The sequence below is a fragment of the Dermacentor variabilis genome, chromosome 5 (assembly GCF_050947875.1).
Source record: "Dermacentor variabilis isolate Ectoservices chromosome 5, ASM5094787v1, whole genome shotgun sequence".
In the NCBI taxonomy this organism is placed as follows: domain Eukaryota; kingdom Metazoa; phylum Arthropoda; class Arachnida; order Ixodida; family Ixodidae; genus Dermacentor; species Dermacentor variabilis.
The window spans coordinates 34214651-34226268 of record NC_134572.1 but is presented as its reverse complement, the minus strand read 5'-3'; the positions used below and the strand labels follow the sequence as shown (position 1 = coordinate 34226268).

Here is an 11618-nt window from a genome sequence, read left to right as displayed (position 1 = left end):
TCTAATGAATAGGAATCCGGTCAGCGGCTTTTGTACACAGCGTCCACAACTGCATTTCCTGCATGATTTGCAGTTATAATGTTGCTGTTCATGGAGGTGCCAGGGTGGTTTCTTGGCGCCATAGGATTCGGACCGGCGGGAGTAAGATCGAACAGTGTTGCAGCCAAGTGGCAGTCTCTGCATCGCGGCCGCATCAGAAAAGATGACCTCTTCGCTACACTGCAACAGTGGGGAATGCTGGGTCTACCTTTCTCGGTCAAGTTCTTGCTTGGTTTTGCTGGAACCATCGTCGGCTCCATTCTTCTCCTATAGGATTCGGACAGACCTCTTCCAAATTTCCCGTGCGTTGAGAACCATGCAGGAAAAGGGCAAAAAGACGCATCGGTGGATGGTTTAAAGTGAACGGAGATTTGAATATCGCAGTAAAAGTTTAACGTCTTCTAAAGTATGTCGCAGCCGGAGTAAGAACCACTTTTTGTTAACAATTTATTATGAGATGGGAGTTAAATACAGACAAACACTCGCTGACCGAGGGCTGGTCGTGTGAAGAACGAGAACATTAATCGCAAAATACGAGCACTGTTGAAGTGCAGTCGGCATCCATGCGCAAATTTGGTTGGCTTTGTGAGACGTATTGAAGTACCTGTAACTACAACAATAAAGATAGTATAGTAATGATATGAGTAATGTTTCGTTAACTACAGCTGTGTGTATTGGAACGGAAAGGGTTGACTGCCTCGTCGCAAGACAACGCTTGCTACAATGTCCATAATGTAGTTTAACCTTTAAGAATATGCTCTTTGCCGTGAACGCAAGTTCTTAATAATTGCCTTTTCAGAATAATGCGTCCTCTTGTACTTGCTGTACATTTTACACGACTTATATATTAAGCTGGGTGCAACTGGTTCTCGTGACGATCTTGAATGATTCTCTTGAAGTATAGGGCAACCTGAAAGGAAACCGCTAAGTAGAGCAAAAATTCGGTGCCATACCGCTTTGTGAAAGTGGATGACAATTGCGAAGCTGTGTACATGGGCCCCTTAATGGCGAACTGTCCAGTGTCATGCGTCAAACGCCGCATGCACATAAATGGAAAGGGAGGCGCGACTAGTCTCTCCTCGACGATGTTGACCCTAGGAAGATGATCAGGTACCGGGGGGTGCACATACCCATGTATTCTTGCAAAACTTGGCACGACACCTTTTACTAAAGAATCCCAGCACGTAGAACAGACACGCACCTCACCGCACTCCGAGGGCATACACTGATTCACCGTAGCCAAGGCGATCGTGCGTTGGTCGACGTCCCGCAGTGCAATAATGGCTGTGAGGTCACTCGCAAACCAGGCCACACAGAATGGGCTTCCCACAAACTCCCTCTGAAACCTGACCGCTGCTCCGGTTAAACGTGCCAAATCTGCGGGATCGGGGTTACATGGACGGCTCATATTTCTTTCCACCTGGTGGTCCTGGCGGGCAGCACGCATATGGGACCGCCACGACAGCAGAGACGAGGGGAAGAAAAGGAGTTACGCGTGCGCTTGGAACGCCGACAGAAAACATAGACAGGGTCGACGCAGGTCAAAGTGTAGTATCTGTTCTTATCAGCTTAATATCTCATACGGGTTGGATTCGGACTTAAGATATTAAACTTATTTTAAATCGAAGCTCTACATGGCTAGTCATTTCAGCCGTCCGTCCGTCCGTCCATCCGTCTGTCGTTTGTACGCCGAAAACTCCTCCGGCGCAACCCCATGCGCGTGAGCGAAAAAAAAAAACAAAACAAAAAGAGAAGCGCGTGATTGGCTGCATGCACCAGTAGTGACGTCGTTGCTCTTTGTCGTGGCAGAGCGCGCGCGCAGCAGTTTCTCTATAAAGTCCCTCAATAATTGTAATGTAGAGAAAGGCCTTGATCCAGCCGACGACGGCAGCAATAGGCTGATTGGTGAGATGTGACCTTGCTCCGCCCCTTTGCCGCCATGAAAGTTCCTGCGCGCCGGGCGAAGTGCGCGTGCTTCGCCTGTTGTGCTGCGATGATTTCGTTCCGAGAGGGCCGAAATGCCTTGTTGCTGTGCGGTTGGTTGCCGAAACCGGACGAAGGATGGCAAGAAGTTATTTTGCATCCCGCGCGGCAACCAGAACCTAACCAGAAGAAAAGTATAGTTGCACAGAATTGGCGGGGGGGGGGGGGGGGTGATGGGAAGACGGAACCAGCGGTAACTGCACGACTATGCGAAGAAAGTAACGTAGAGCGATACGAAGGGGCGAGAGAAAGTAGACACGTGTGTTTGCAGAGTTGCGATAGTATTTCATTCGCGCGCATAAAATTGACGGCCGAAGTTTGTGGAGATTATTGATTTTAGTGCATTATGAGCCCGTTAACTTAGGAAGTGCAGTATGACCTAGCATGCAAGTAAATAGTGAAGCAGAAGGGTCATAACTCGCTGCAAATATCCGCATTGCATTACGTGCGATAAAAAATCACAAATTTCAGCAGCGAATTCTACTTTTACATTTTTCTGTGTTTGTGCGCGCGTTGTTAACTGCGTTTTACAATATGTCCAAAAGTAATTTCCGACTCTGCATATCCTTATCGTGTTTTGTGCATTGCATATGCGAATAAATATATTTCTAAGTACCTGCATTACTCTGCTTTTAAAAACAAATACAGCGAAGCCACTGCTACTGACGATCAAATAACAAAGTATAATACAATATATCAAAGTACATTACATACACCTGCGGGCTCGTTCCTTCCAAGTTTCCCTTACACTCGTAGATGCTTCAGTAATCGGCGGTGCCATTTTACTCATGAAAAACACACAACTGCAAATTAACATAAGAAAACGCCAGAAGCGATACACGCATTGCCAGAAAAACACAGTGCAGTAATAGCTAGGCCAATCCGTGTGCGATTCATATAAGGGCCCTCTAATTCTTACGGGGCTTTGGCGGTGCACGGAGGCGAAAAGGCATAAACACAACAATGCGCGTCATGATTCAAGTTTACGTGGCGACGACGCACGGTTCACGAGAACAGTCAACCGCATTCACACACGCGCGCACACTACGCTCGATGTTGGTGCGCCGCGAGATTGCGCTGGCAGCCCGAACACGATCGAGGAGGCTCGCTGACACGATCCATGTATACCGCCGCTTCAGAATGTCACGACAGTTGCACTGGCTCGTAGCACTGAACCACAAGACACAACAGTCGTCGTGTAATCGTTGCACGACAGACACACTCAACGACAAGAAGACTGTTGGTGCGCTCGTTTCCACACACACACAGGATGTTGTTTAGTTGCCGTAAGGGTCGCACGTTTCAGCGACGTTATTTCGAAAGCTTTTCTGTCCAAGCGAGTGTCAGCCTTCTTTTTTACACGTATCATTCGTTCAAAGTAACTGCTATGTGTACGCATGCAGGCGGTTGCAGGCATGTATGCATCGCAGGCAGTTTTAATTGGAGGCAAACTTGGCAAGTGCGCCTCGAATGATAAATTGTTTTGTCTAAACCGAAACAGCGCGAATTGGTAGGCTGCATGAAAGAGAGACATTCTTATTGAATGACAGGAAGTTATTCGGCATATATCTGGCGATCACTCAGGAAATGGTTGTTGTGGAACGACGAGTCGGTTCTAATGTACTTCCCTATAAAAACGCGCGAGATAGTGTCGAGCAGCCTATATTGGCTTTTGTGTGTGTATATATATATCACTTCTAAATATTGTAAGGCAGTTTGTCGTGTGCGTATCATGGACACGCATGCTTATATCGCCTTCCGTTTCCCTACCACGGTTGCGCTTTAAAACCGACAGCGCGCGCATGCGATCCCATAGATGAGATGAATACATATATATAGAAAAGTATCAGTCATAGCTCTCGTAGTATAGCCTTCTGAGCCGTTTCCCTTTTCTTTTTCTTCTCTTTTTTTTTCTTTGAAAGAAGTCCTATTAGGGTTATTATAATTACACGAAGGTATGTCGCCCTCGCCAGCAGCAGTACTTGAGATAGCTATTCCGGCGGCTAGCTTCCCACGCTATGCGTGCCGCCCCCGCAGCTGTTTAAGCTTTTTCCTAGACGCTAGAGCTATACAATGTCCGCGCAACCTTGAGCGATCGGAAAGCGCGTTTTCCACCCTGGGCCGGCGGAGAGGGGAGACTTTGTTCCGGCCGCGAAGCTCTCTACATCTCAGTAAGGCGCCTGGTGGTGGTCTCGTGCTGACGATGCCCTCTCGGTGAGCGCATATTTCCCCCCTCATCTTTTAAGAGATTCAATACATACAAGCATTTGTCTCGCAAACCAGATTTATTTCAAGGGAATTTTCCACGCCTCAATAATTTCTCTCGTCGTATACGAGTGCTGATTGCCGTGTTATAGTTTGTTAACGAAGCTTCCCCTCAAGTCTAAATATTTTAAGGCAGTTTTCCTAGTCTATAAAGCCGCTCGAGTTCACGCTGCTCCTCTGGCGGCCATTTTTCAAAGAAATTATGCCTTCCAACCACTCAGAATGCCGGTGACAACTTCACGTTTGATCAATTCTGGATATTGTAAATAGTAAACAGCTACTTTTGCTTACATGATCGGCCATGACATTGAAATTGCTGATACAACGGAAAGCATTGCACCGGATGCACGTATATAGAACTGTGTATGTTGAGTGAGATAAGAGCTGCACTATAGGCATCGCAGGCAGTTTTAATTGGAGGCAAACTTGGCAAGTGCGGCTCGAATGATAAATTGTTTTGTCTAAACCGAAACAGCGCGAATTGGTAGGCTGCATGAAAGAGAGACATTCTTATTGAATGACAGGAAGTTATTCGGCATATATCTGGCGATCACTCAGGAAATGGTTGTTGTGGAACGACGAGTCGGTTCTGATGTACTTCACTATAAAAACGCGCGAGATAGTGTCGAGCAGCCTATATTGGCTTTTGTGTGTATATATATATATATATATATATATATATATATATATATATATATATAGTCCCTTTCCACATAAGTATGAGGCTCGGAGCAGGAGCTTTGGCGCTTGAAAGTAACCGTTGGCTTGACGAACCAACCGACTGAGCTACCTTTCCGGGCAACATTGAAGGATCACGAGTTCAAATCACATGTTATGTTCCTTTTTTTTCCTTTTTTTTCTTTCTTTTAATGTATTTTCCTTCCTTTTATCACTGTACGAAAACCCTCCTAAAAAAATTATATATCCTCAATTATGTGTGGCCACACATGTGCAGGTCATAAATACCAGGTTCTCTAGCCGAGCGCCATCCATGCGGTATAACCGAGCTCAGATTGGTCCACCTTGACTGATCAAATAGGGCACCACTGTAGGTTAAATGAAGCGTACAACTCCTGCGGGACCCGCCGTGGTTGCTCAGTGGTCATGGTGTTAGACTGCTGAGCACGAGGTCGCGGGATCGGACCCCGGCCACGGCGGCCGCATTTCGATGGGGGCGAAAAGCGAAAACACCCGTGTACTTAGAATTAGGTGCACGTTAAAGAACCCCAGGTGGTCGAAATTTTCGGAGTCCTCCACTACGGCGTGCATAATCAGAAAGTGGTTTTTGTCACGCAAAACACCATAATTCAATTTTTAATTTAACTCCTGCGGGGACGGTAGAGTATCCGTCTCCAGTGCAAGAGGACCGTGATTCAAATCCCGGTGCCGCGCAATTCTCCACCGGGAAATACAAAAAAAAAAAACGTGTGTTGAGAAAATTGCACAAACAGGCCTGGAGTGCGGCCTGATCCCGGTGACCAGAACCGGTAACGTACTCTCTCACCAGAGCAGGATTGGCCACCCTGGTGCAGTACTTGGCCACAACCTCCCATATGAATACAACAATCAAACCCCGGCCCTCAGTCCCCAGCAGCCGCGAAGCAACTGAACACGGCGGCGGTCAGATCTGTGACGCTGCAGAGGGTGCTAAGAATCCCTGGCTCCGGACAGGCCGCCATTGGAATCTGAACCTGGCAACGTTTAACGTTAGATCGCTATCTAGTGAGGCGAGTCTAGCAGTGTTATTGGAGGAATTAGAGGGTACTAAATGGGATATAATAGGGCTCAGTGAGGTTAGGAGGACAAAAGAAGCATAAACAGTGCTAAAAAGCGGGCATGTACTGTGTTACCGGGGCTTAGCGGAGAGACGAGAACTAGGAGTCGGATTCCTGATTAATAAGGAAATAGCTGGTAACATACAGGAATTATATAGCATTAACGAGAGGGTGGCAGGTCTTGTTGTGAAACTTAATAAGAGGTACAAATTGAAGGTGGTACAAGTCTATGCCCCTACATGCAGTCATGATGACCAGGAAGTCGAAAGCTTTTATGAAGACGTGGAATCGGCGATGGGTAAAGTCAAAACAAAATACACTATACTGATGGGCGACTTCGATGCCAGGGTAGGCAAGAAGCAGGCTGGAGACAAGTCAGTGGGGGAATATGGCATAGGCTCTAGGAATAGCAGAGGAGAATTATTAGTAGAGTTTGCAGAACAGAAAAATATGCGGATAATGAACACCTTTTTCCGCAAGCGGGTTAGCCGAATGTGGACGTGGAGGAGCCCGAATGGTGAGACTAGAAATGAAATCGACTTCATACTCTGCGCGAACCCTGGCATCATACAAGATGTAGACGTACTCGGCAAGGTACGCTGCAGTGACCATAGGATGGTAAGAACTCGAATTAGCCTAGACTTGAGGAGGGAACGGAAGAAACTGGTACACAAGAAGCCAATCAATGAGTTAGCGGTAAGAGGGAAACTAGAGGAATTCCGGATCAAGCTACAGAACAGGTATTCCGCTTTAACTCAGGAAGAGGACCTTAGTGTTGAAGCAATGAACGACTATCTCATGGGAACCTTTAAGGAGTGCGCAATAGAAGTCGGTGGTAACTCCGTTAGACAGGAAACCAGTAAGCAATCGCAGGAGACGAAAGATCTGATCAAGAAACGCCAATGTATGAAAGCCTCTAACCCTACAGCTAGAATAGAACTGGCAGAACTTTCTAAGTTAATCAACAAGCGTAAGACAGCGGACATCAGGAACTATAATATGGATAGAATTGAACAGGCTCTCAGGAACGGAGGAAGCCTAAAAACAGTGAAGAAGAAACTAGGAATAGGCAAGAATCAGATGTGTGCGTTAAGAGACAAAGCCGGCAATATCGTTACTAATATGGATGAGATAGTTCAAGTGGCTGAGGAGTTCTATAGAGATTTATACTGTACCAGTGGCACCCACTACGATAGTGGAAGAGAGAATAGCCTAGAGGAATTCGAAATCCCACAGGTAACGCCAGAAGAAGTAAAGAAAGCCTTAGTAGCTATGCAAAGGGGGAAGGCAGCTGGGGAGGATCAGGTAACAGCAGATTTGTTGAAGGATGGTGGTCAGATTGTTCTAGAGAAACTGGCCACCCTGTATACGCAATGCCTCATAACCTCGAGCGTACCGGAATCTTGGAAGAACGCTAACATAATCCTAATCCATAAGAAAGGGGACGCCAAAGACTTGAAAAATTATAGACCGATCAGCTTACTGTCCGTTGCCTACAAAGTATTTACTAAGGTAATCGCAAATATAATCAGGAACACCTTAGACTTCTTTCAACCAAAGGACCAGGCAGGATTCCGTAAAGGCTACTCAACAATAGACCATATTCACACTATCAATCAAGTGATAGAGAAATGTGCAGAATATAACCAACCGTTATATATAGCTTTCATTGATTACGAGAAAGCGTTTGATTCAGTCGAAACCTCAGCAGTCATGGAGGCATTACGGAATCAGGGTGTAGATGAGCCATATGTAAAGATACTGGAAGATATCTATAGCGGCTCCACAGCCACCGTAGTCCTCCACAAAGAAAGCAACAAAATCCCTATAAAGAAAGGCGTCAGACACGGAGATACGATATCTCCAATGCTATTCACAGCTTGTTTACAGGAGGTATTCAGAGGCCTGGAGTGGGAAGAATTGGGGATAAAAGTTGATGGAGAATACCTTAGCAACTTGCGATTCGCTGATGATATTGCCTTGCTTAGTAACTCAGGAGACCAATTGCAATGCATGCTCACTGACCTGGAGAGGCAAAGCAGAAGGGTGGGTCTGAAAATTAATCTGCAGAAAACTAAAGTAATGTTTAACAGGCTCGGAAGAGAACAGCAGTTTACGATAGGTAGCGAAGCACTGGAAGGGGTAAGGGACTACATCTACTTAGGGCAGGTAGTGACCACGGATCCGGATCATGAGACTGAAATAACCAGAAGAATAAGAATGGGCTGGGGTGCGTTTGGCAGGCATTCTCAAATCATGAACAGCAAGTTGCCACTATCCTTCAAAAGGAAAGTGTATAACAGCTGTGTGTTACCAGTACTCACATATGGGGCAGAAACCTGGAGACTTATGAAAAGGGTTCTGCTGAAATTGAGGACGACGCAACGAGCTATGGAAAGAAGAATGATGGGTGTAACATTAAGGGGATAAGAAGATAGCAGATTGGGCGAGGGAACAAACGCGAGTTAGTGACATCTTAGTTGAAATCAAGAAAAAGAAATGGGCATGGGCCGGCCATGTAATGAGGAGGGAAGATAACCGATGGTCGCTAAGGGTTACGGACTGGATTCCAAGGGAAGGGATGCGTAGCAGGGGGCGGCAGAAAGTTAGGTGGGCGGATGACATTAAGACGTTTGCAGGGACAACATGGCCACAATTAGTACATGACCGGGGTAGTTGGAGAAGTATGGGAGAGGCCTTTGCCCTGCAGTGGGCGTAACTAGGCTGCTGATGATGATGATGACTACATTTAGCAGTTCGGACCCTTCTTTCGTTTTTCACCATATTCAGGCACCAGTAGGTTTTATTTCCGCGCGTGTGCAGATATTTTTTCACCTCACGAATGCCGCGGCGCCGCGGTTTAGCTTGGGCGTCGTCTGCTACGGGAACTTCCTAGGTGGCGCGCACGGCAGATGTCGCTACCTTATTGTAGAAGGACCTTATTTCTCTCTGGCTCCGGACTGGGTAGGCCACACGTCTTACGTACTCCTGAGGAGCAGGCAGCTTTCAATCAGCAACGCCGCGAGCAGAACCGGGAACGAGCCCGTCTACGCCGTGTTGATGCTGCAGTCCAGGCACAAGAACAGGGTCGTGCAGCCATGCGCAAGCAGCAACTGCGTACCGAGGATACGGCAGCCTACCAAGCCGTTGTTTAATGAACCGTCTGAATTAAACCAGTGATAAACAGCAAGGCCGCACGTTTCTTCTTCACTGGTTAACCATCTGCAGGGAGTGCTTGGGGGGTGATTTTCTTGCAAGTTGGTGGAGTCCCAATCGAATTCCTCAGGACACTCTAATAAAGTTCTTGTCACTGTCACTGGCGGAGATCCCCTATTGCCCATTTTACTTGTACGGTGACATATTCTATCCGATATAGTCTGATTGTGTCGCTATAACCCATTGGGATGCGAGTTCTAATAAATGAAAAACCTTACAAAATAGGATCAGTTAGATCAAAAAGGCAAGGTTAGATTGCAAAAGCACCTCGAAGAAAAGTGGCCCTGGCAAACACTACGAATCCTAGGTTTAAGAATCACGTAGTATACTACGTCTGTAGCTTATACTACCCGTGCTTCAAGTGAGAGTATACCTTGTTAGCCAGCATTGGTGTTAGTCGTGCAATTTCACTCTTGTTTGTGTGTTGCCAAGCACTTCACGGCTTAAAAATTACGTGATAAAAAGGTTATTCGAAAATGTGACCAAAGCAGTTTTGAAAATCATACTCGATAACGTTTGCGAGCCATCTACGATTACTTCTTTAAAAAACGCTTATGGCATTGTTTTAGACCATATTTATTCCCGTTGATTCGCCGTCTGGCTCTTTACTTATTTCTCCTTCATAAAATTCAGATTCCAAACAGAAATAAGTGCAGGTCTCAGGAGAGCACCTGAACTTTTAAATTCTGTTATTACCATCTCCCGATGGCTGTTGACGTTAATGCGTTTGTCCTTCAAGCGAACTAGCGACAGACCGTATTTCTGAACAGATTGTTAATTACAATTTCTAATGGTCTTTCTGATATGTTCCCTATTTCGGCTTCATTACTATTTGCACGGGGATTGCACGCTTATGGGGAAATGGGTATTAAGTAAAGCTTTCTTTTACGTTTGCGCAAATGTGAAATGTAAATGGCGTGCAAATCTAAACTTTAATGATGAAAATCTCGGCACAACAATTATGCAAATGGCAAACAGCTTTATGAATTTCTCTGTAGTCGATTTCATGAATTTTTATGTCGCCGACTTTTTTTACATCCTGAATGCATGCTTAAGCCCAATTTTCTGCCTTTAATTATTTTTCCACACTTTCGCCACTTTTCCTCCCAACTTCTTCACTTGTAACCTATTGCCCTGCTTATCTATCCGAGTACGTACCCTTACTAGGACATTACACAAGAATGGGCACATACATGCCCAGTGGCCCAATTTCTTATGCCGTCGTGGTCAGACAGCAAGTAGGATTAGTATTTCAAAAGTGCTTTAATCCCATTAAAATCGGAAACTTGCGCTAAGGATGTGAAAGATTCCGTCTGATGATCCTGTATGTATTATTCATTTTTGTGCGTTTACTTCTTATTTTTATTTTTCGAAGTCCGACGACAACAGTACAAATAGCTTTTTCATAAATATGGTTTCAAGTCTTCTTGTTCTCTTAATACTCACTAAGCATTACTATAAGGAGCTTCCAGCGGTAATAGTACCATATTTTTGACCTGTCACCACGGAGGAAGGAAAAGAAGGAAGGAAATCAACTTTATTCAAGGTCCTGCAGGGCACGATAGCTTTGGGCTCTCATGGAGTGGGCGTCTCCCACGACGGAACCGGGAGGTTGAGTTTCCTGGCGGTGTCGTGGACCTGCTGGGCGGCCCAGAGTTCGGGAGCGAGTTCTTCGCTCCGGATTGCTTTTTCAAACTTGCGCTTGTCCGGTTCAAAGTTTATGTGAGCTTGCGCGCGGCCAGAGTAAATGATATACGTTAAGGGATGTATTGCAACTGGTACAATAAGACTTGTCGTAGAGCTCAGGCATGTAATGGTGTAGTCTGTTTCGCGTAGAGTATGTGTCTGTAGCATTCTGAGTGTAACCGCTTGAGCTCGCTGTGAGCGTGCGGTGTGGCGTGCTATACTCTCTACGTTGTAGGTAGCAGTGTTTAGTGATTTCATTGTATGTAGTGGGTGCGTCCTTGTTCTCAGAGTGGTTGGTTGAAGCCGCGCGATCAGTAAGCGCGCGCGCAGCCTCGTGTGTCACCTTGTTAAGGTTGGAGACGTCCACGACCTTTGGTCCTAAGTGTGCCGGGAAGCAGTAGATGACGTGGTTCTTAATCTCTTTCTTTGTAACAATTCTGAGAGCCTGTACGCTGACCGTGCCCTTTTGGAAAGCTCTGATAGCGGCTATGGAGTCGCTGTAGATATGGGACAGATTGTCGTCGGTGAGCGCAACAGCGATTGCAACCTGTTCGGCCTGTTCAGGCTTCCTTGCGATTACCGTGGCTGCATGTCTGGTGGATCCGCGGCCGTCCACAACCGCCAGTGCGAAAGCTTTGTTTCCCTCGTATGCCG

General features: G+C 46.2%; 1 pseudogene; it reads left to right on the top strand.

Moving 5' to 3' along the window:
- The first annotated feature begins 1560 nt into the window (after positions 1-1560).
- Positions 1561-1671, top strand: LOC142583806 (U2 spliceosomal RNA; annotated as a pseudogene).
- Positions 1672-11618: the final 9947 nt, after the last annotated feature.